Raw genomic sequence first — 22,329 nt, 5'->3', positions numbered from 1 at the left:
TATTCGTGGATACATCCTGTAATGCCATCGACTTATTTAGGACTACACACAAAAGGTAACGAATCGTATCCTCTACGGAATCTACTACACAATTGTTTTGATCATTTCTCAACAAATCGCGCAAAAATCTGTTAGTTCTGTACAGCACTGCGCAAATAATTGACGTTGGAAAACAAATCGGCAACTTCAGTTGCCAAACACTTATGTGGTTTTCGTTTGAAGCGAAACTGAGTCAGTTCCTAACCCCAACTGCTGTCAAAATGTATGAACTGACAGCAGTTGGGGTTAGAACCTGACTCAGTTTCAGGTTCAAGCGAAATCGCCATTAGAAACGATCGAAGCATTTTTCCGTCAATATCACTTTTCTGATTCAAATTTTTGTAGGTATTTTCTTGCTTCCGTCCAATTGGTCAGTTTATTTGTTTTATCGAACATTTTTCGGATATTATTATTATTCGGCGGCGCTAACAAGTAAGCCACCAATCAAAGCACGGCTAATTAATGCTGGACTAACAAAATCTACTTGTGAAGAATTATTAGTGCAAATTTTCAGTTAATGCTATTTAACTAACTCGAAAAATAATTTCAAATTTCACCACTCTAAGGGTAGTAATTCACCCCGAATGACTGAATTGAGAACAGAGCTAGTACGCCTGTCAAATCATCAGCTGCCGACTATTAACAGTGAATTACTGAATTTTATTGGAGCGATAGATCATAGTTGCAGCTTGATAAGTTTAAACGTCCAAAGTTTGAATGCTCATTTCTGAGATAATTCAACGGACAATTTACTAACCATCGCCGAATATAAACGTCCTAATTCTAGAGCTGGTGGTGTTGCAATTTATCAAAGGACCACTGCATCTAGTATAGCTATTGCTCATGAAATTGAACAAGTCAGTGAAGAGTATGACGCGAATTCTTCTCTGGCAGATAATAATGGTGATATTCGTGCAACAGAAATTATGCTATAAGGTATTAAAACGTTGCTGGTTGCTGTATAAATTTCGCCAGACACAACATTTAATGAAAAGAAATTTTTCGTTACACGTAATTTATTTCCTTACGCTCGGAAAAATATCCCGATGGTTGTTTCGGGAGATTTTAACATAGACATTTCAAAGCATGAAAACATGAAATTTGTTCATTTCATGAATGAATGCCTCAAGCTTCGTCTTATTACTGATCCTTCACAAACTACTACACTTGGAGGTACAGGCATCGATCTAGTGTTTGTCAATAACTGCAATGTAGAAAACTGAAGATATATTTCGTACTTTTCATATCACAGGCCAATACTCACTTTAATTAATCCGATAGAAAGATGAACAATCTCTTTGTTTTCAGTTATCAGAGATGGAGTTTGGTCACGGGTTATTTACAATAATATTGTATTGCGTCTATCACCAGCGTTTCGAAGGTCTATGCCTTCCTCTTCAGGGCAAAAACACTATCTTTGTCAAGTTGGTTTGAACTTTTGAACGGAAAACGCAACGCACTGATCTACTTGAGACTGTCCCCGCGCACATCACTAGCAGACTGAGCAATGAGTGATGTGTGCGGGGACCGTCTAAGGTAGATCAGTGCGTTGCGTCTTCCATTCAAATGTTCAAACCAGCTTGACAAAGATAATATTGTTAGTGTTTTTTGACCTGGAGATGAAGACATAGACCTTCGAAACGCAGATAGTAGACGCAATACACTATAATTGTATGAAACCCGCGACCAAACGCCATCTTTCTTTAATTGGTCCAGCAATTTAATATCTTTACCATACGAAAACATAAACGGTTTATAACGCTACAGATACACCAACCATGTCAGTATCGCACCCATGGACAACAGTTCAATCCGGAAATAGAGAGCAGAAGTCAGCAGCATTCAACGAAAATCGAATCCAGCGCATCATTCGCCAAAGCGAACATAAACGGTCCTTTTCAGGACCACTATTATTTTAATAAAGAACTAATTAGAAATCTTTCCCTTTTCCGAAAAATCCCGTTGATAACCTACATATTCATATAAATAATCCTAAGTGTATTCTACTTCACTCCGGTTATGTCTATGACATTACCCACCCATCTTTTTGCCTTTCTCATATAAAGAAAGGCTATGCAATCACTGTAAAAATCGACTTTTTAACCGAGGCCCGGAGGGCCGAGTGTCATACACCATTCGTTTCAGTTCGTCGAAATCGGCAAATGTCTGTGTGTGTATGTATGTGTGTGTGTATGTGTGTGTCATTTAAACTCACACAATTTTCTCAGAGATGGCTGAACCGATTTTCGCAAACTTAGTTTCATCTGAAAGGTACAACGCTCCCATAAGCTGCTATTGAATTTTTAGTTGATCCGACTTCCGGTTCCGGAGTTACGGGTCGAAGAGTGCGGTCACACAGCAAATTCCCATATAAACTGGTACCACCATGATGTTCAAATGATGTAAAACATATTAAAATTGATGTAACATTACTCTAGTTTGCGGGTCTAGATCACTAATGATTAATTAAAGCAGCTCTGACCACATTGGTCACCTATGACGGTTCATGACGCCCCCGGGGAACCCGCCAAGTTCCTAAGCTAATATCACACCCATTCCCCAACGAATTCTCTACCGATTTTTACAAACTTGATTTCAAATGAAAGATACAGCAATACCATTGACTGCTGCTGAATTTCATTCGGTTCTGACTCTTGCTTCCGGAGTTACAGGGGTGTTAGTAAGGATACACTGGAATTTCCCATATAAATCGGTACAATCGTAATACCTCAGAGGCTAAAAACTATTGAAATGGTCACCAAATTACTTCTAATCGCAGATCTAGACCACTGATTGCCAATCAAACATTCTTTGAATATATTGTCCACTATCGATGATTCCGGAAGTCTGGAACTCCGGGCATATTCCACAAATAAAGTCACATGGGTTCTTCGGTGATGACTGAACCGATTTTCTCAAACCAAGTCTCAAATGGAAGGCAAAATATGCAGCTGAGTATTGCATCGCCGCCCCTCCGCCCCCCCCTCCCCCGCCTTTCCCTTACATCTACCTCCTTCATCACTACCGTCCCCTTGAACCACCCTCACGCCCGCATTTCCTTCATCCACCCCGTATACCGTATATAAATAAGAGTATATAAGTAAGATGAAGGATTTCTGACGCATCCTCCACTCCCACTCTACTAACCCCCATTCCCTCCACTTTCAAACCCATTCCACTAACATTTCAAAATATAATCACATGAAGATAGCATTGAACTCATGCTGATTAAGCTAATTAAATATTATTCTTTTGCCTTTCTCATATAGAAAGGTTATGCAATTGCTTCAAAAACCGACTTTCCAACCGAGGCCCGGAGGGCCGAGTCTCATATAACATTCGACTCAGTTCGCCAAGATCGCAAAATATCTGTGTGTATGTATGTATGTATGTATGTATGTATGTATGTATGTATGTATGTATGTATGTATGTATGTATGTATGTATGTATGTATGTATGTATGTATGTATGTATGTATGTATGTATGTATGTATGTATGTATGTATGTATGTATGTATGTATGTATGTATGTATGTATGTATGTATGTATGTATGTATGTATGTATGTATGTATGTATGTATGTATGTATGTATGTATGTATGTATGTATGTATGTATGTATGTATGTATGTATGTATGTATGTATGTATGTATGTATGTATGTATGTATGTATGTATGTATGTATGTATGTATGTATGTATGTATGTATGTATGTATGTATGTATGTATGTATGTATGTATGTATGTATGTATGTATGTATGTATGTATGTATGTATGTATGTATGTATGTATGTATGTATGTATGTATGTATGTATGTATGTATGTATGTATGTATGTATGTATGTATGTATGTATGTATGTATGTATGTATGTATGTATGTATGTATGTATGTATGTATGTATGTATGTGTATGTGCGGATTTGTTAACAAAATGTCCACATCGGTTTCTCGGAGATGGCTGAACCGATTTTTACAAACTAAGATTCAAATGAAAAGTATAATATTCCCATAGGTTGGTATTGAATTTCATTTTCAACCGACATCTTGTTCCGGATTACGAGTTGAAGAGTATGGTTACAAAACAAAATTTGTTGATTTGTCCACATCGGTTTCTCGGAATTTTCTGAACCGATTTTGACAAACTTGATTTTAAAAGAAAGATCCATCAGCTGATGTTGAATTTTGTGTGGATCCGAGTTCTGGTTCCTGAATTACAGGGTGATACGTACGATCACGCAGCAAATCCCGATTCTAACGAATTCTGCGATGAATGTAAGAAGGTGAATTTTTTTCCAAAATGTAAACACAACTGTTGAATTTGTATATCTAGGTCACCAACAGTCATTCAAAGTCTCTTTGGCCACACTGGCCATCATCGACGGATCCGGAAGCATCCAAATTCAGAATAACGGTTATATTGGTTTCTCGAAAATGGCTAGACCGATTTGGTCAACTTAGTCTCAAATAAAAGGTATTGCGTCCTTGAAAACTGATTTTAAATTCCATCTCCATCCGACTTCCGGCTCCGGAGTTACGGGTTGTGGAGTGCGATCACATAGAAAACTCCGATTCAAACCGATACCGCGATGAATGCAAAAAGGTGCTCTTATATATACTTACCAAGTGCAATACGAATGAAAGACATTTCCATAATGTTATATTGTACGAACCTGGTATTAAATCAAAGTTTGGAGAAATGAGAAAGGCACAATTGCACCTCTAGGTGCATTGTAATTCAAATCGACCGTTTTTCCTACGAGTGATGAAAATTCATCTCGTGTTACGTCCTATTTGTCCGTGATACCGGGCTGATGCAACTGACACTGAAAATCGTTCCTGAGTGGGGCTAGATCACACGATGAACAATTTATGAGACCAGAAATCTTACCCTTTGCATCGCCACATCAGTGCACCAACGTCGCGAAAAGTCAAGATCACTCTGTATCTTTTTCAAGAAAAAAATTTCAAAATAAGTCATGATTCAATTAATGATAAAACCTCGCATTGAAAATAATTTTTGTGTATTTACAAAACTGGTTCACGCAAAAAAAGATTCCATTATACTCAAATGTTTAGTAGGTGGTTGTATCTGAATGTGTTTAATATTTTTATGATTCTAGTTCATAATTTGATGATACATTGATTTATATTTACTTTATTGACTAAAAAAGTCAAGAATTGAACGATGTGCACTAGGGGCAGATCGCTTGTGATGCATTTTTAAAAATCAGCTAAATTAAATGCATTTCTTTGCATCAAAATAGAAATTCATAATATATTTTGCGTTGCGTGCAATATATTTTGCGTTGCGTGTAAGACGTCAAAACCCTACAAAAAATTAGCCCTACATTCAACAACACGTCGAACAAAGTGAATCAGCTTAGGACGTTTGTTAAACAAACTTTTCTGCGAGGGATTGCAAAGTTGATGCAAAAATGGAAATTAAATGCATTTTTTTCTAATTTGATGCAAATTTGTTATACATTACTAGAGTGATCTGCCCCTAGGATGTGCAACGATTTTCGTAAATTCTCGTCGTGTTATCGTGATATGTTGATCTTGAGCTTCGGATTTTTTAGACAGAGTCACGTGTCTTATAGTTTTCTTATTTATTTCACGAACATGAATTGTGGCTAGGTAATGTAATTCTGGTGCTCAGCGCAGTTTCATTTAATTTCGAAAATTACACTGAATCTTAACAAAAGAATAACAGGGTTACAGGTCCTAGTAGTTTCCTTGTATCTAATGCCATCTGCTCTTTGTTAGCATATCGTCGCTGTTGTGCTATCTTATGACAAACGCCATTTTGAGGTGAACTGAGTTAGATATGCCGTGTTACTAAATTTTAAAATCTCTATAACGTCGCGTTTTCAGAATTTTGAAATTATGCTGGGTTACTGAGATATAGCGAAACACGATTATGACAAGCGCCAATTTCTCGAGTGATCGAGTTGTGCTATCTTATGACAAAGAAAAAAGAGAAAACATTCTCAGTTTGTTGGCTTGCTATAAGCCAAAAAGCTTATAGCACGCCAACAGATATCTCTGATGACATAGGTAATTTCTATGCAGATCAACCATAACCATTAGCTAGGTTCTTGTCTCGGGAGCAAAACTTTTCCTACCATAGTTTTTTCTGGGAATTGTTGGCTTACATTTTCAACATTATTTAACAAATTTCATTTGGAGATTTCCACTAGTTTTGAAAAGTATACCGAAATGTAATGATGGATTATGCAAGAAGAATATTTGTTTCTACTAGTCGCCAGACAACAATAACATTGTTTGATATACATTGTCTCTAAATTGTTGATGAAACCAACTTTTGTTTATTGTTTTTCCCGAATGAAGGAGGAAAATTGGGAAAACTTTGTGTTCCAATACCATCATTTTGTAACCTGATATTGCTGCTATCGCATGGAAAAGTATAGTATTGGACATAGCTATCTCTAACTCATAATTTTACGAATCAGTTATGATTCATTTTTATATGAAATCTTCTGTGTACATTTGTGACACGTCATACATATTTTATCATCAATATACACTTATGACACGTATGCGAGCGACTTTGGTTTACTTTTTAAGCAAAAACTATAAATATAGTCAACCAATTTTCGCACAAATCGAGAGATTACTTCAGAAAAGATAGAAGCATCGAATGTCTTCCCCGAAAAGCTTCCAACATTTATAAATTTTAAGATATTCAGGGCCGTCGAGAGGGGGGGGGGGACCGGGGTGTTTCCCCCCGGGCCCGGAGTTTTGAAGGGGGCCCGGATTTTTAACAGAAACTAAAATTTTGACAAATACTATTTCGACAAAAATTTATTTGAGAATGCAATTGAAAATTCAATATCTTGTGCATGAGGTAACTAGAATAGCGAAAATTCTAAACTACTGCATATTTGATATCAACTATATTTATACCAACCCAATTCTCGCATCGAAACAAGATCAGACTCGAGTGGGCATAGCGGAATTTGTACATTGAATGTCATGTACGCAGTTCACCTGGGTTCGAATCCCAACACAGGAATAGAGATTTTTTATAGGAAAATTCTTAATCTGAACTAAGAAGCGAATGACCTTAAGATTAAAATGTCTATAATCGAAACAAAAATATGATCAGACTTGTAAGGGTTAAACAATTAAATGGTTTGATTAGAAGTCATGAGGTTGTCTTCAAATTTCGCCAATATGAAATCGATTTTTAGCATTGAAAATGCTTTACTCCACTATATGGGGCTGAGACTAGGTGTAAAACTAAAATCTAAAACTCGATCCGCGTCGCGAAAATGTGGCATAATTTTAAACGACTGCAGCGTTGTTAATTGTTGATGGAATTGCATCATTTGCAAATGATTGCAACTTTAAATTGGTATTTCAACTGTACACTATTGAAAAATTCGTATTATTGGAAATGCTTTGGAAAAATGTAAGAAGACATACCAAGTTTTCACTCACATTTTATTAATTGTTGAAAGATTTTCATGATTCGAACACCAATCGATTTAGAAAATTGGCAGTAAAAAATTGTTATCAAATTTATCTGTGTGTTTTATTAGCACACTATTGAAAAATCCGTAAATCCGCAGGGAAAACATATACAATTTTCACAAATGTGCGCAACTCTTTCCTTAACACAGACCTCATCTCGACACTCATAAACGTCTTACACATTTCATCGCATGACATAAAAGGAATGTTTCTGACCGAATTAATTCACTGCCATACCTACTCTGCTGATGGAACAAGGTAGGTTATTGCTACTGCGGCTGGTAGGATCTCAGATACATCTTTCATTTGATACGAGCCGTGGAAGGGGAGCGTTTCTGTGTGCTGGGAGGATTTTGCTCGCATTTCCAAGCGACGATGGCGGAACAAATGGCGAATTGCTGGTTTATGCAGTGCGTTTAGTCGTATCGGCAAGTCTCAAATCGTTTCATAGGATTCTCGTCCTGTATCACAAAACAGTTATTGGAAAATCGTCCTTATTATGACGAATATATAATGGAAAAAGAATTGATGAAGAAAATTCCGTTTATTAATTTGTATTAAGTTTGTGCTTGTCGATTCTGTATCTTTACCAGTAAATTATAATATAAGCAAATATTATTCAAATTAATAATTTACAAACTAGAAGTCTTTTGCAAAATGAAAAAACGTGGCAACCATGCCACTAAGCGAAAGCCACCCCAAAAAGAATGATGAAAATATTTTTATTTGTCGTACAAAAGGATGGCCTTCTATCTGCACCAAAATTTATTTATTTATTTTCGTCAAGCATATGTAGACTACATAGAATGGTTTTACAATATTTACTTATATACTATACATTATTTCTACGGTTTAGTTCAGATTTGATTTGTTTTCTAGACATGGAAAGGTCAATTATTACACAATTTTCATTATAATGACGCATCATTCTATTGATGGGGCTATTTTTAGCATAGTTTGTCCTAAAAGATTGTTCTTGGAATAAATTACGAGTTCTTAGTTGTCGGCTAGGTACATAAAATTTTATTTGCGAAAGTAATGATGCGGATTTTACACGTTGAGAAATAATGTCGTTGATAAAGTAAAGCATGGAAAATTCGCGGCGTTCTTTGAGTGTTTGTATATTAATGAGCATGCAACGTGCTTTATACGATGGAAGGGGAAATGTCGTCCAGTTTAGTTTACGAAGCGCGTACAAAATAAATTGTTTTTGGACTGATTCAATGCGTTCTTCGTACAGGACAGTGTATGGGTTCCATACTATGCTGCAATATTCCAAAATTGGCCTGACATATGTATTGTATAATGATTTTATTGTGTAAGGGTCTTCAAAATTGTAGGTGAAACGTTTAATAAAGCCCAGCATACTATTTGCTTTATTTATTATTGTATTATAATGTTCAACAAATGTGAGCTTGGAGTCTAAGATTACGCCTAAATCTCGTATAATTTTGCATTTTTCTACAAGTTGATTGCCTAAGTGTATGTCTATGGGAACATTTGAAATTTTTCTGCTGAAGGTTATTGAGTTGCATTTCTTTACATTAAGTTGGAGTAGACTTTTGCTACACCACGTGTGGAATATATTTATTTCGTTTTGGAATATTTCAGTGTCTTTGACATTTCTTATTTCCATGAAAAGTTTCATGTCATCTGCATATATAAGCACTTTAAGATGTTTGAGTATAAAGGTAATGTCATTTACGTACAAAATAAAAAGAAGAGGGCCTAAGTGGGAACCCTGGGGTACGCCAGTTGATTAAAGAGATCACCTTGTTTCAGTGCTTATTTGACAAAAAATGTTCGTGTGTGTACGTAGCAGAAGCAAATCGCCGGCAAGGTTCGAATCGTTTCAAAGGATTCTCGTCCCGTATCACAAAACATAGTTATCAGCAAACAGTCCTTATTAGGACGAATACATAATGGAAAAAGAATTCAATTAGAAAAATCCTTTCATTAATTTGTATTAATTGTGCGCTTGTTAATTCTGTTCAATTCCCTAGTAACAAATTAGGTTTTAAGGTTGTTTTATAGCCACTCATAAAACTTATATTGCACTTGTAGCGTGCTATAAAACTTCAATTGTTACTTGGGTTACCAGTGAATCATAACATAAACAAATATTCATACATTATACAAAAATCCCTTTTATTAGCTTGTCTTAAATCTGTGCTTGTTAATAATCAATTCTGTATCTTTATCAGTGAACAATAACAATAAAAGTAACAACAAGTAACAAGTAGTCGTGTCTTGTAGACAACCCTCTATTTTTTTTTTTGATTTATTGAATTTCCAATCTTCGAAAGCGTTGGATTAGTATCGAAAGTAATTATTGAAAAAAAAACCCTGCTTAGGGTTGCCACACCGGTTTTTGGAGACGAATTTCGTGTCTTCGTTCAGGTAAATCCGAATTCGCCCGGAAGAATCCATTGGATTATTTTGCTATTTTGCGTTGCCCTTTTCTTTACCAGGAATCGTCCAGCCCTAATTGTTAAGGAGGGCCCCTATTGGTATTGACAAAAAATATTATAAAAGTGCCATTTGGGTTTACTTTACCCCACTGAACCTTCGGTTCAATGGATCATTGTTCCTCACAAAGATTCTCGAAAGAAACTGAAGTGTGATTTCACAACCCGTGTTTGTTTATTGAGGAGCAGAGCAAAGCTCGCTCGGGTTATCCTTCACAGCGAGAGTGGCTGGTGCTTTTAGATTCTTTGTGGGAAGGAAGGAGAGCGAAGTACTACACCCAACTACATAAATCGACAAAACTGTTAACAAATGCAAAAACATACAACTAAATGTGAACGGCACAGAAAGGTGGAGTGCTTTAGCAAAACATTACACTCTATGGTGAATGTGAAGAAAATAAGATATATTTCCTCCTAGTGCTACGAGCTGCATAAGAAATAAAACAGTGCATATTTAGTTGTTTTTAAGCGTTTTATACAATAAAAAGCAATGGAAGCGCTCCAAACTTCTGTCGAGTGATCACTTTAATTCGAAATTGTAATTGATACCCATGTGTCTCTTGAAGTCTATCCCCTGCACAGTAAAACTCTACTGATGAAAGTACTACTAGAGGCGGTAACCCTACCTCTATTTGAGAGCTCAATTGGTCAAATGAGTCATCAAAAACTCTTGATATACCTAAATAATTCGAAATAATCCAAAAATTTAAATTTAAAATTTAATATATTTTGTTTGCCGTTCATTGTTACATAATCCATAAAAAATCATATTCAGATACGAGATGATACCGAAACATTTTTGTCTAGGAGTCGTAGTCAAATGAAGTGGCTTTTTTCGAAGATTTTCTTGCAAGGAATGGAAAAAAGATAAATACGTTTTACAATTCTTTCAAATACGGCCTTTTATCAACATTTTCATTATAACAGCAAATTGCGTACACAACAAGCCCCTTTTATGAGGAATATAGTGTTAATAGTTTTGTTTTGAATTTTATATGTCATAGAGCATGAAGAGATGATCTCTCAGTTCACAATCTTGCAGCTGCCAATTATTCTAAGAAGCATACGTTCAACTAAATTACTAAATTGTGTTTGATTGATTTCGAAGAGAAAATTTAACTCTGCTACCAAACTAAATCAACTAGTTAGCAAGATTAGCTAACTAATGTAGCAAGTTAAATCCGCATACAAAATCTTTTCGTTTTGGAGGAGCGAGCGTGAGATTTTGAACGTCGCTTCCTGAACGTAACGATTTTATTTTTATTTTTGAACTATTTACTAGAAATCAGTTACAACATTCTTGTAAAATATTTTAAGGTGTGCTAACACACCAACACAAATAAAGAATAATTCATGTTTTTATACGATTATGAATGTTTTCGAAACCAGCATAGCGTAAAATCCAACCCCAACCCTTATTTGAAATTTGATCCATGTTTCTCATTTTTTTTACTTTTGCATGGATTTTTTTATTTTGTTAAAATTTCATTTATCTATTTTTTCAATTTGTTGTTTGTATTTGTATTTCTACAATTTTAAGATTCTGCCTTTTTTATCTATTTCCATTCTTTTATTTTAGCCATCTTTTTACGTTCCTTACATTTGCTTTTTTCTATTGCTATCACTATCACTTACTTTAATTTATAGTTTTTTCTCTGTTATTTCATTTTATTCACAATTTTTCGAGAAAATTCTGCTTTCTTTATTTCATTTTGCTTATTGTTTCATATTTTAATACCCTGCTTTTTTATTTGTTTCTTTTTTCATTCCATCCAATTTTTAGAATTTGTCTATTTACTACTTTTATTCTTATCATAGCCTTTTCTATTTCCGTTTTTTTCATATTTTTTTGCATTTCCATAAGCAATTTTACTTATTCAAATTCATTCCAATTTGTCTTATTTTTTAATTTTTTACCTTTCTCCTATTTTCTTCCTTATGTTTTTAACTTTTCGTTTTTCGTAGTTTTTTTTTCCAATTGATCGTTTAATATAATTTTATTTATTTCTTATACCTTTTTCTTAAGATTTTATTCGTTATTGTTATTTATTTATTGTTTCCATTTAACCTATTTTGAAAGTACTTTTTCTGTTGACCATTTTCTTGTACGTTTATATTGATTTTTTTTTATTTTCCTAAAAAACATTTGATCTTTTTTTTTGCACCTTGCGCACTTTTCCTTGATTTTACATTTAGTTCGTTGTTTTAATTTATTTCAAATTTCATTTCTAGTGTTTTTCTATTCTTTAAATAATTTAATTCATTTTATTCATTTTCTTAGTGTTAATTTCTCCATTTTTTGTGTTTCTATAGTATACCATGTTGGCTTTTTCCTACTATCTTTGTTTTTCATTTTGTCTGTTTGCTCCGTTTTTATTCATTATCCAATTTTCTTTACTTTTTGTCTTTTTATCATTCCACTTTTCCAGTTTTTCAAAATTTTCCGGTTCGTTCATTTATTTTAATTTCTCTATGGTTATTTTATTCTTGTCTTTTATATACACTCCTGTAATTTTATGCATTCTTAACGTTCTATTTACTTTTTCTATTGCTTTAAATATGTCTTGTTTTAAATGTTAAATAAATTTTATTATTCTTGATTTATCGAGTTTTTCAGTTTTATGCATTTTTTATATTAATGTTTGTATTCTTTTTAGTAGTTTTTCTTTCATTTTTATTTATTCATAAATTTTTTTCCACTTTCTTATCGATTTTTCATTATTTTTAACATTTGTTCAATAATGTTCGAATATGTTTTTTTCTAGTTTCCTGTTTTCTTTTATCAAATTTTTATAGGTTTTATTTTGGTTTTTCTAGATTAAACATTTTTTGACAATTGACATTAATTTGTTTATTTGGTTGATTTTGTTGTTTTTAGCTCTTTTTTACATTCTTTTAATATTTAGTTTTCTTATTGTTTTTCTTTTATTTTATGTTTCTTTGCCGTTGATCGCCGTTTAGATATTTTTAATTTTTGTAATAACTACATTTTTAATCTTTCCATTTCCGTACTTTTATAAATACTATTGACAAAAATGACGCTTTTCAAAGTCACCTAAACTGTCGAAAAGGTATTTAAAAAAAACTCCCACAGTAATGAATTTCAAACATTAACTTTTTTGTACTGTACACAGTGGTGGGGGCCCGTACGTTGGACCCCCTGGGCCCGTATTTTCTCTCTGCGGCCATGAATATATTCAATCTCAAACTTTAAAAATCGTTTTTCTCGAAAAGTGCTAAATGGCGCTTGTCATAAGATAGCACAACAGCGATGATATGTCATATGAGTTCCTGTTGAGAGCAATGCAAGACAATCGTTCGTTCCTGTGCCTTTTCGAAAGCCAGTTTTTGGAGCGAGGTAGATTTTTTGCCTTTCTCATATAAAGAAAGGCTATGCAATCACTGTAAAAATCGACTTTTTAACCGAGGCCCGGAGGGCCGAGTGTCATACACCATTCGATTCAGTTCGTCGAGATCGGCAAATGTCTGTGTGTGTATGTATGTGTGTGTGTATGTGTGTGTGTATGTGTGTGTGTCATTTAAACTCACACAATTTTCTCAGAGATGGCTGAACCGATTTTCGCAAACTTAGTTTCATCTGAAAGGTATAACGCTCCCATAAGCTGCTATTGAATTTTTAGTTGATCCGACTTCCGGTTCCGGAGTTACGGGTCGAAGAGTGCGGTCACACAGCAAATTCCCATATAAACTGGTACCACCATGATGTTCAAATGATGTAAAACATATTAAAATTGATGTAACATTACTCTAGTTTGCGGGTCTGGATCACTAATGATCAATCAAAGTAGCTTTGACCACATTGGCCACCTATGACGGTTCATGACGCCCCCGGGGAACCCGCCAAGTTCCTAAGCTAATATCACACCCATTCCCCAACGAATTTTCTACCGGTTTTTACAAACTTGATTTCAAATGAAAGATACAGTAATGCCATTGACTGCTGCTGAATTTCATTCGGTTCTGACTCTTGCTTCCGGAGTTACAGGGGTGTTAGTAAGGATACACTGGAATTTCCCATATAAATCGGTACAATCGTAATACCTCAGAGGCTACAAACTATTGAAATGGTCACCAAATTACTTCTAATCGCAGATTTAGATCACTGATTGCCAATCAAACATTCTTTGAATATATTGTCCACTATCGACGATTCCGGAAGTCCGGAATTCCGGGCATATTCCACAATTAAAGTCAAATCGGTTCTTCGGTGATGACTGAACCGATTTTCTCAAACCAAGTCTCAAATGGAAGGCAAAATATGTAGTTGAGTATTGCGTCGCCGCCCCCCCCCGTCTTGCCCTTACACCTCCCTCCTTCATCACTCCCCTCCCCTTGGACCACCCTCACGCCCGCATTTCCTTCATCCATCCCGTATACTGAAATAAGATGAAGGATTTCTGACGCATCCTCCACTCCCACTCTACTAACCCCCCATTCCCTACACGTTCAAACCCATTCCACCAACCTTTCCAAATTATAATCACATGAAGATAACATTGAACTCATGCTTATTAAGCTAATTAAATATTATTCTTTTGCCTTTCTCATATAGAAAGGTTATGCAATTGCTTCAAAAACCGATTTTCTAACCGAGGCCCGGAGGGCCGAGTCTCATATAACATTCGACTCAGTTCGCCGAGATCGCAAAATATCTGTGTGTATGTATGTGTGTATGTATATGTGTATGTATGTATGTATGTATGTATGTATGTATGTATGTATGTATGTATGTATGTATGTATGTATGTATGTATGTATGTATGTATGTATGTATGTATGTATGTATGTATGTATGTATGTATGTATGTATGTATGTATGTATGTATGTATGTATGTATGTATGTATGTATGTATGTATGTATGTATGTATGTATGTATGTATGTATGTATGTATGTATGTATGTATGTATGTATGTATGTATGTATGTATGTATGTATGTATGTATGTATGTATGTATGTATGTATGTATGTATGTATGTATGTATGTATGTATGTATGTATGTATGTATGTATGTATGTATGTATGTATGTATGTATGTATGTATGTATGTATGTATGTATGTATGTATGTATGTATGTATGTATGTATGTATGTATGTATGTATGTATGTATGTATGTATGTATGTATGTATGTATGTATGTATGTATGTATGTATGTATGTATGTATGTATGTATGTATGTATGTATGTATGTATGTATGTATGTGTATGTGCGGATTTGTTAACAAAATGTCCACATCGGTTTCTTGGAGATGGCTGAACCGATTTTTACAAACTAAGATTCAAATGAAAGGTATAATATTCCCATAGGTTGCTATTGAATTTCATTTTCAACCGACTTCTTGTTCCGGATTACGAGTTGAAGAGTATGGTTACAAAACAAAATTTTTTGATTTGTCCACATCGGTTTCTCGGAATTTTCTGAACCGATTTTGACAAACTTGATTTTAAATGAAAGGTCCATCAGCTGCTGTTGAATTTTGTGTGGATCCGAGTTCTGGTTCCTGAATTACAGGGTGATACGTACGATCACGCAGCAAATCCCGATTCTAACGAATTCTGCGATGAATTGGTGAGGTGATTTTTTTTCCAAAATATAAACAGAACTGTTGAATTTGTAGATCTGGGTCACCAACAGTCATTCAAAGTCTCTTTGGCCACACTGTCCACCATCGACGAATCCGGAAGCATCCAAATTCATAATAACGGTTATATTGGTTTTTCGAAAATGGCTAGAACGATTTGATCAACTTAGTCTCAAATGAAAGGTGTTGTGTCCTTGGAAACTGATATTAAATTTTATCTCCATCCGCTTCCAGCTCCGGAGTTACGGGTTGTGGAGTGCGATCACATAGAAAACTCCGATTCAAACCGATACCTCGATAAATGCAAAAAGGTGCTCTTATATATACTTACCAAGTGTAATAAGAATGAAAGACATTTCCATAATGTTATATTGTACGAACCAGTTATTAAATCATAGTTTGGAGAAATGAGAAAGGCACAATTGCACCTATAGGTGGATTAAAACAGGTTTTTTTATTCAAATCGTTTATTTCATAAGGCACGTTGCGTTAGCTTAAAGGTGCCAATTTTGTTCTGTTTTACATTTTAAATTGCTTAAAACTAGGGGATTACATATTGATTTTTTTTAAAATGAAACTAATGCGATTTTATAGCTATCTTATATATCTACACAAGGGGATAATATTATTTTCGTAAGATTAGGGGGGTCATTTAGTTATTGTGGCAATATGGTTTGACATTTTTGTCAGTGAGATTATTGGAGCAAATAATGTTTAACTAAGGGGGACAATTTTACACGACTATCTTAAAAGTAGGAATAACTAGAGGGCATGATTGAATTTTGTAAAGATTCATAATTATAGTTATTTTTGTGGGTAGTAGAGTTGGGCATTTTCAACGAGATTATATAATATAATAGTTAAAACTAGAAGAGACAAGAAGAGCTAAATGCTTCGTGAAGATATTGGGGGGATAGGAGTGTTTCTTCTGAGTACAAGAGTCAGGGGAGGGAGGGTAGACAAAGATCGCAGGGAGAGAAAATTATTTCAGTTTCAGGCATCGTGTGATCAACGGATGGATTACAAACTCGGGTGGCCTTCATCAGAGGAATCATGTACTGGGACGCCGGGTGGTCCTCCTCAAGATGGCAGGGGTTTTTCCAGACGATTTCGTAGTACGGCTCAGATGTGGATCGGCTACATATCGAGTTAAGCGTGTTATGTTCGTGCCGTAGGTCCCGTGTTTGTTGGCTCATTCGATAAAGATGCTTTGATACAGGTGGAAGAGGGTTCTGGGAATGATAAGGAAAATAAGAAGGGGCAGTTAGACTTGTATATTGATGGTTTTCGCAAAGGTGTATATAAGGGACATATAGAGGACATCGCGGCTTGCCAGCACATCTCGAACCGGGACGTTGCTTGGTCTTCCTCGGGCCCGCAGGGTATCCATTAGCCGAGACCTGGCGGAACTGTACTCGGTGCACGCCCAGACAATGTGCTCGATGTCGTGATAGCCGTCGCCACAAGCACAGATAGCACTATCCACGAGCCCAATACGCCGGAGATGTGCATCCAGCGTGTAATGGTTTGCCATGAGTCGGGACATCACACGAATGAAGTCACGACCCACATCCATCCCCTTGAACCAAGGTTTCGTCGATACCTTAGGGATTATCGAATGTAGCCACATTCCCAGCTCCCCACTTGAGGTAGATTTTGATTATCATTATCATGAAAGCAATCCCATACTATGCCGTGGGTGTTAAAATCAGCTAAAACTTACTTCGATGCGGGAAAGAGTTCTGCAATGTCGCAAAATCATCAATGCCTGGTGTCGAGGGAAGGCTAATTCTATTGAAAAAATAGCACCTTTTGATCCACAAAAGTACTCTTCCGTAAGAGTGCTCTCGATCCAAGCAAATGTTTCGCATAATAAATTTTAAAAGAATCGAGTTTCGGGATAATGTTTTTGCATTGCTACTGCAAAACAGTGATCAAATCCGTGACCTCGTTCGAATTAGCTATCGAAGGATACAATCGCTGAAAGGAGGGGCTATTATGCAGTCAACTGCATGAATGTTTTTATTGCAGTGAGAAAGCTTACCAGGATGCTTTTAAGAGGGTCAGAAATGTTTTGTAAAAATACGGTCCACAGTGCTGGGAACTTCTTTCCTGAGCTCAGGTTTCGGAAACCAGGAGCTGTTTGCTTCGGTTTTGCACCAGTAAGTACTGTTATTTTGCGAGGACATTGAAGAGACACCTTCTGAACATTACAACGAATCTTAGGAGAGGAAAAGTTCCTCCTTTTTCTATTGCTTCTAGGCGCAGCAGAAGATGTTTCCTCCTGGTGTTCTTCAGAGTCACCATCGTCAGTAGACAAAGTCAGTATAGATTTTTGTAGAAACCTGTGGCTTAGCTATCTAAAGCATTTCTGCGAAAGATCGCTTAGAGCGTCCCTGAAGGGAACTCTTCAGTTTCTCTCCGCGCTGTATCATCATGTCGGGAGATCATGTTGATTTCCCCCACTGTAACGATACTTTTCGACACCCCTCCCCCAGGAGTCATCCACATGATTCTCATCGCATTTCCCACAACGAACCTTATTGCTACAATAATGGGAAGCTGTGTGTCCTAATTGTTTACAATTTTTGCATTTAATGACCCGTGGCACAAAAAGGCGAACAGGTAGACGATCATTGTCAAAGAGGAGGTAGTTAGGTAGAGCAAAACCGGCGAAGGTCACCCGATAAAAGTCAAAGTTGAAGTATGACGTATTCCCGTCAGCTGCGAATGTTGTTGAATGCAAACATCCTGTATCTTCCCTGACTGAAGCATGGGGTCTTTCACCCTTGATACGGCCCAGAGTTTGGGGTTAATAATGAATGTTATATTAATGGAAACACGGTTCTTTCACTTAATTTAGAATCTACATTTATTTTGTAATAACTGTTTTGAAAAAGGTGGCAATATAGACACTGTTTTGAAAAAGACAAACACCGCCCGGTAAACACATTTTATGAAACTCTATTTCTTAAGGATACACGGGTAAAAATCCGTTCCTGAAAATTAGAAAACTGACTCATGGTTTTCGGAATATAGTATTTTTTCATGTTATGAAAATACAACATGATTTCTGTGCATCAAATCATGAACTATTTGTTCGTAACGCAGCATATGCGTTACTTTTTTTCGTCGACGAGTATAATTTCAGGCGTTTTAATGGCTATTCTGATTCCAGTTAGCATTAACTAATTTTCTGAAAATTATAAGCTTATTTTATAAAATTAAAAATAAACTATGGATTTATCAATCCAATTATAATTTATTTACTAAAATTAATTAACCTGTCACTATTACCATTATTTAATTGGCGGAATTTTCGTGCAAAAGCCTTAATTTCAAAGCGACGCTTATTCATTCATCAGGGTTTTTGCTCAAAAACCATGTTAGTACACCAGTGAATAGTTTTTAAAATCGCCAATGAGTTTGAAAATGATTGAGCTGCAGTATGATAAATGATGCATCATGCAACGAATAACTACAGTTTGAGCATATTAGAACACGATTTGATATTCGTTCTTCGTGTTTAAACAAATTTGTCACTATTAAGGAAATCCTAGTGTGCTTATTAGTCTGCGCAAACCAAAAGCAATACTCGACGATTTTATTTTCTTGATTTTCAAGTTAATTAGCAAATTGTCCATTATTAACTATCGTCATCGTCAGATTTCGCAATCGATTTCTAACGCACAATAGGACAACTGCGGTGTAGTGCTGATTGTACTGGCAACCCGAGCAAACGAAAAACCCATAATACCCCCATGCTCATGGGGTTTGACATGGGTGTTTGAAATGGGTTCAACCCATGAAAACACCATCACTATGGTCCGGTAGATCCCATATAAAATACCATATGTTGGTGTATTTATGGGTTATTGAGACCATTTTATGGTGTCTTGATGATTGTGAATTTAGGCACGGACCATGTTTAAGGTCTTTTCAAGGGGCTGTGTGGTGTTTGAACCCATGAGTATTTGCTCGGGAATATTCTCCCAATGAAGGGCCTTTTGAGATCAATGCTTTAGCTTCTGCACCACCATAATAGGACAGAGGTAACCCGAATACTGTTGTTATGTTTTCTCTGTTGACTGGTTCGGGAACAAAATTTTCACTTCTAATTATTGCAAAATACCATGAGAACTTTTTTAAATCAAGTATGTCGTAATTTTTTCGTAGTACTCAAAATTTTCTTAGAGCTCAAAGTTCACGATTATTTGCCTATATTCAAAACATATTAACTTGTGAACTGCTTTAAAACAAGATTGTAATATTGATCGTCATAGCTTAATAGCTGTGTCCAAATCCATTTAACATTAAGAAGACTGACGTTTTTTAACAGGCGGTTGCAACTATATTGCCACCTATTTTGATTCATTTTATTTTGATCTTTGTAATTTTTGCAACTCAACAACCGCGTTTTCGGATAAAAAATACTTGTTTTTACAAATTTTGATCACCAACTTATAGGGTGTAGAGTATTTTATTCAAAATCTAATTAATTTTATTGTCCATGCAGGAAAAGAAAAGGTGACAATATAATTGCCACTATCTTAGAAAGGGGTAAAACAGCTAGCACGGGGACGACCGCGTCACATTTAACCCGATTAGATGGTACATATACTCTATACTCCTTCGAAAAAGGCTCGTAGCCAGCAATATAATTTGCCTGCTTCAAATTATTTTACTCCACCAGAAGCTTATCAGGGCTAATTTTCGATGTTTCTGTCACCGCCGAATATTGCTTCATCAGAACTCGAAAAGTCTGCAATTGATTCAAACATTTCTTGTTTTTGATCCGGAAAAGTTTACAAATGCCCCGGTTGCGGAGGGTGGGTCCATTTTCAGTCGGGGAGGTGATTTTATTGCGACATCCATCTCGCCTTGAGGCAAACCATTATGAACGAAAGCCGTTTTTGCACGGATCTATTGCCAAGTGCAGAGTTGTATTATAGTTATGAATGAGGAATATACAGTCGTGATTCGCTGGTTGGGCCACAGCCTATGTCCAACTAACGAATTTGATTCGAAAAAAAGGTATCTAAAGCTTTTGGTGTCGGTTTTTATCATACTTCTCCTACAGGTTAAACCATGTAAAATTTTATTAGCCAGAAAATTACTATGAGATATTGTTCCTCTGCCATAACAATACGTTTATAATGAGAGGTTGGTTAACTTGATTGCAATATCAGCCAGTGTATTCATTTAAAATCAATTTTCCTGAACGATATAGACACTGTAGGTATACATAGGGGAACTGGGGGGAAGCCCGACACCCTGGGTAAGCCCGACACCCCACGACTTTTCCCAGATATCAAATTTTAAATCATACAATAATGACAGGATATTATTAGTACGATTATTTTTGGCATTTCGATACATATCGATGCCATATGGGTTCATAAACGTCAACAAAATAAACAAAACAAGCGAAAGCAAAGTTGATGCGCTTTTGGATGTTATTTTTAGTTGATACCCTTTAAGGTTTTAATAACACAAAAGCTTTGAAAATGAACAGTTTTTTTGTCACACATTCTATTCTACTCTCCATATCGTTATTTGTATGTATTGAAGATAAGTTTGAGTATTTCAATACTGTTAATTGAGCATTTAACAAAAATGGGCGCTGTTGGGGCAAGACCGACAGTTTTTGGGTGGGGTAAGACCGACACGGTGTTTAGATAATTGGGTTCGTTTTTGATTCGATACAAACGACTGGGTATATTTGTTGTGTTCAATTATACTATAATTACGTCATGTTAATAATTGAAATACACGGAAACTATGTTTTTTGCATTTATTTATCAGTATTGTCTCAAGCCGACCAAAAAAATTAAAAATTAATTGAACGTGATTCATAATAATATTACAAAAAGAAACGAAAAGTATAATCTAATATGAGATTTTGAAATGATATTGATGAAAAAATTTCATTGACCGTCGGATTGTTGATCAACAATGTTCCGAAAAATCACAACACGAACCGGATAGCTTACTACGAAGCGTGCGCCACTTCTAAGTGAATGAGTCCTAGTAACAGCGTATATAATCTGCTTGCAGAACAGCTCTTCCTCGTTAGAATGGCTATAGAAGTGGCAATAAAGCTCGAAAGAATTACTTGAGAAAACCCGTACCATAATATAAACCATGCGTTAAACATTATTTATTCATAAAACCACGCATTCGAATGCTCTTCCTCTTGCTACGCGATGAAACTACAGAAAGTATGCGTTTGCATCACACATACTCATATACACATAATTGCACGTTATCACACATACACAATACATTTTTAATGGAAAAAATTGGACAAAAAGAAAGTTCAAAAGGGGGTCGCTCTTGCCCCTTTGGGGTGTCGGTCTTACCCGCAGCGTTTTTAAAATGACATTTTTCTCCATTTTTTGGCAACCAATAATTTTTAATGAATTCAATTTTTTGAAACGCTGAAAAAATTATATTTTGTTAAGAACCACCTAAACAAGGATTATGCACAGAATATACAATTTTAGGAATTTTGTGGAATTTTAGAAAAATTATTGCGCTTAAGGTGTCGGACTTGCCCCGCGTTCCCCTAATAGCTTTTGAACCAGAAGTCGTAGCCTATTACTTTCCTTCGAAAAGTTGTCCACTGTACTAGTATCTGCCGTAGTTAGCATTGTACTTTTTTTTAGAATACATAGGAAACTGTCTACACGAATTCAAATATTGTTGATTG

Source organism: Topomyia yanbarensis, chromosome 1 (assembly GCF_030247195.1).
Source record: "Topomyia yanbarensis strain Yona2022 chromosome 1, ASM3024719v1, whole genome shotgun sequence".
Classification (NCBI taxonomy): domain Eukaryota; kingdom Metazoa; phylum Arthropoda; class Insecta; order Diptera; family Culicidae; genus Topomyia; species Topomyia yanbarensis.
Note: the sequence above shows the minus strand (reverse complement) of the source record.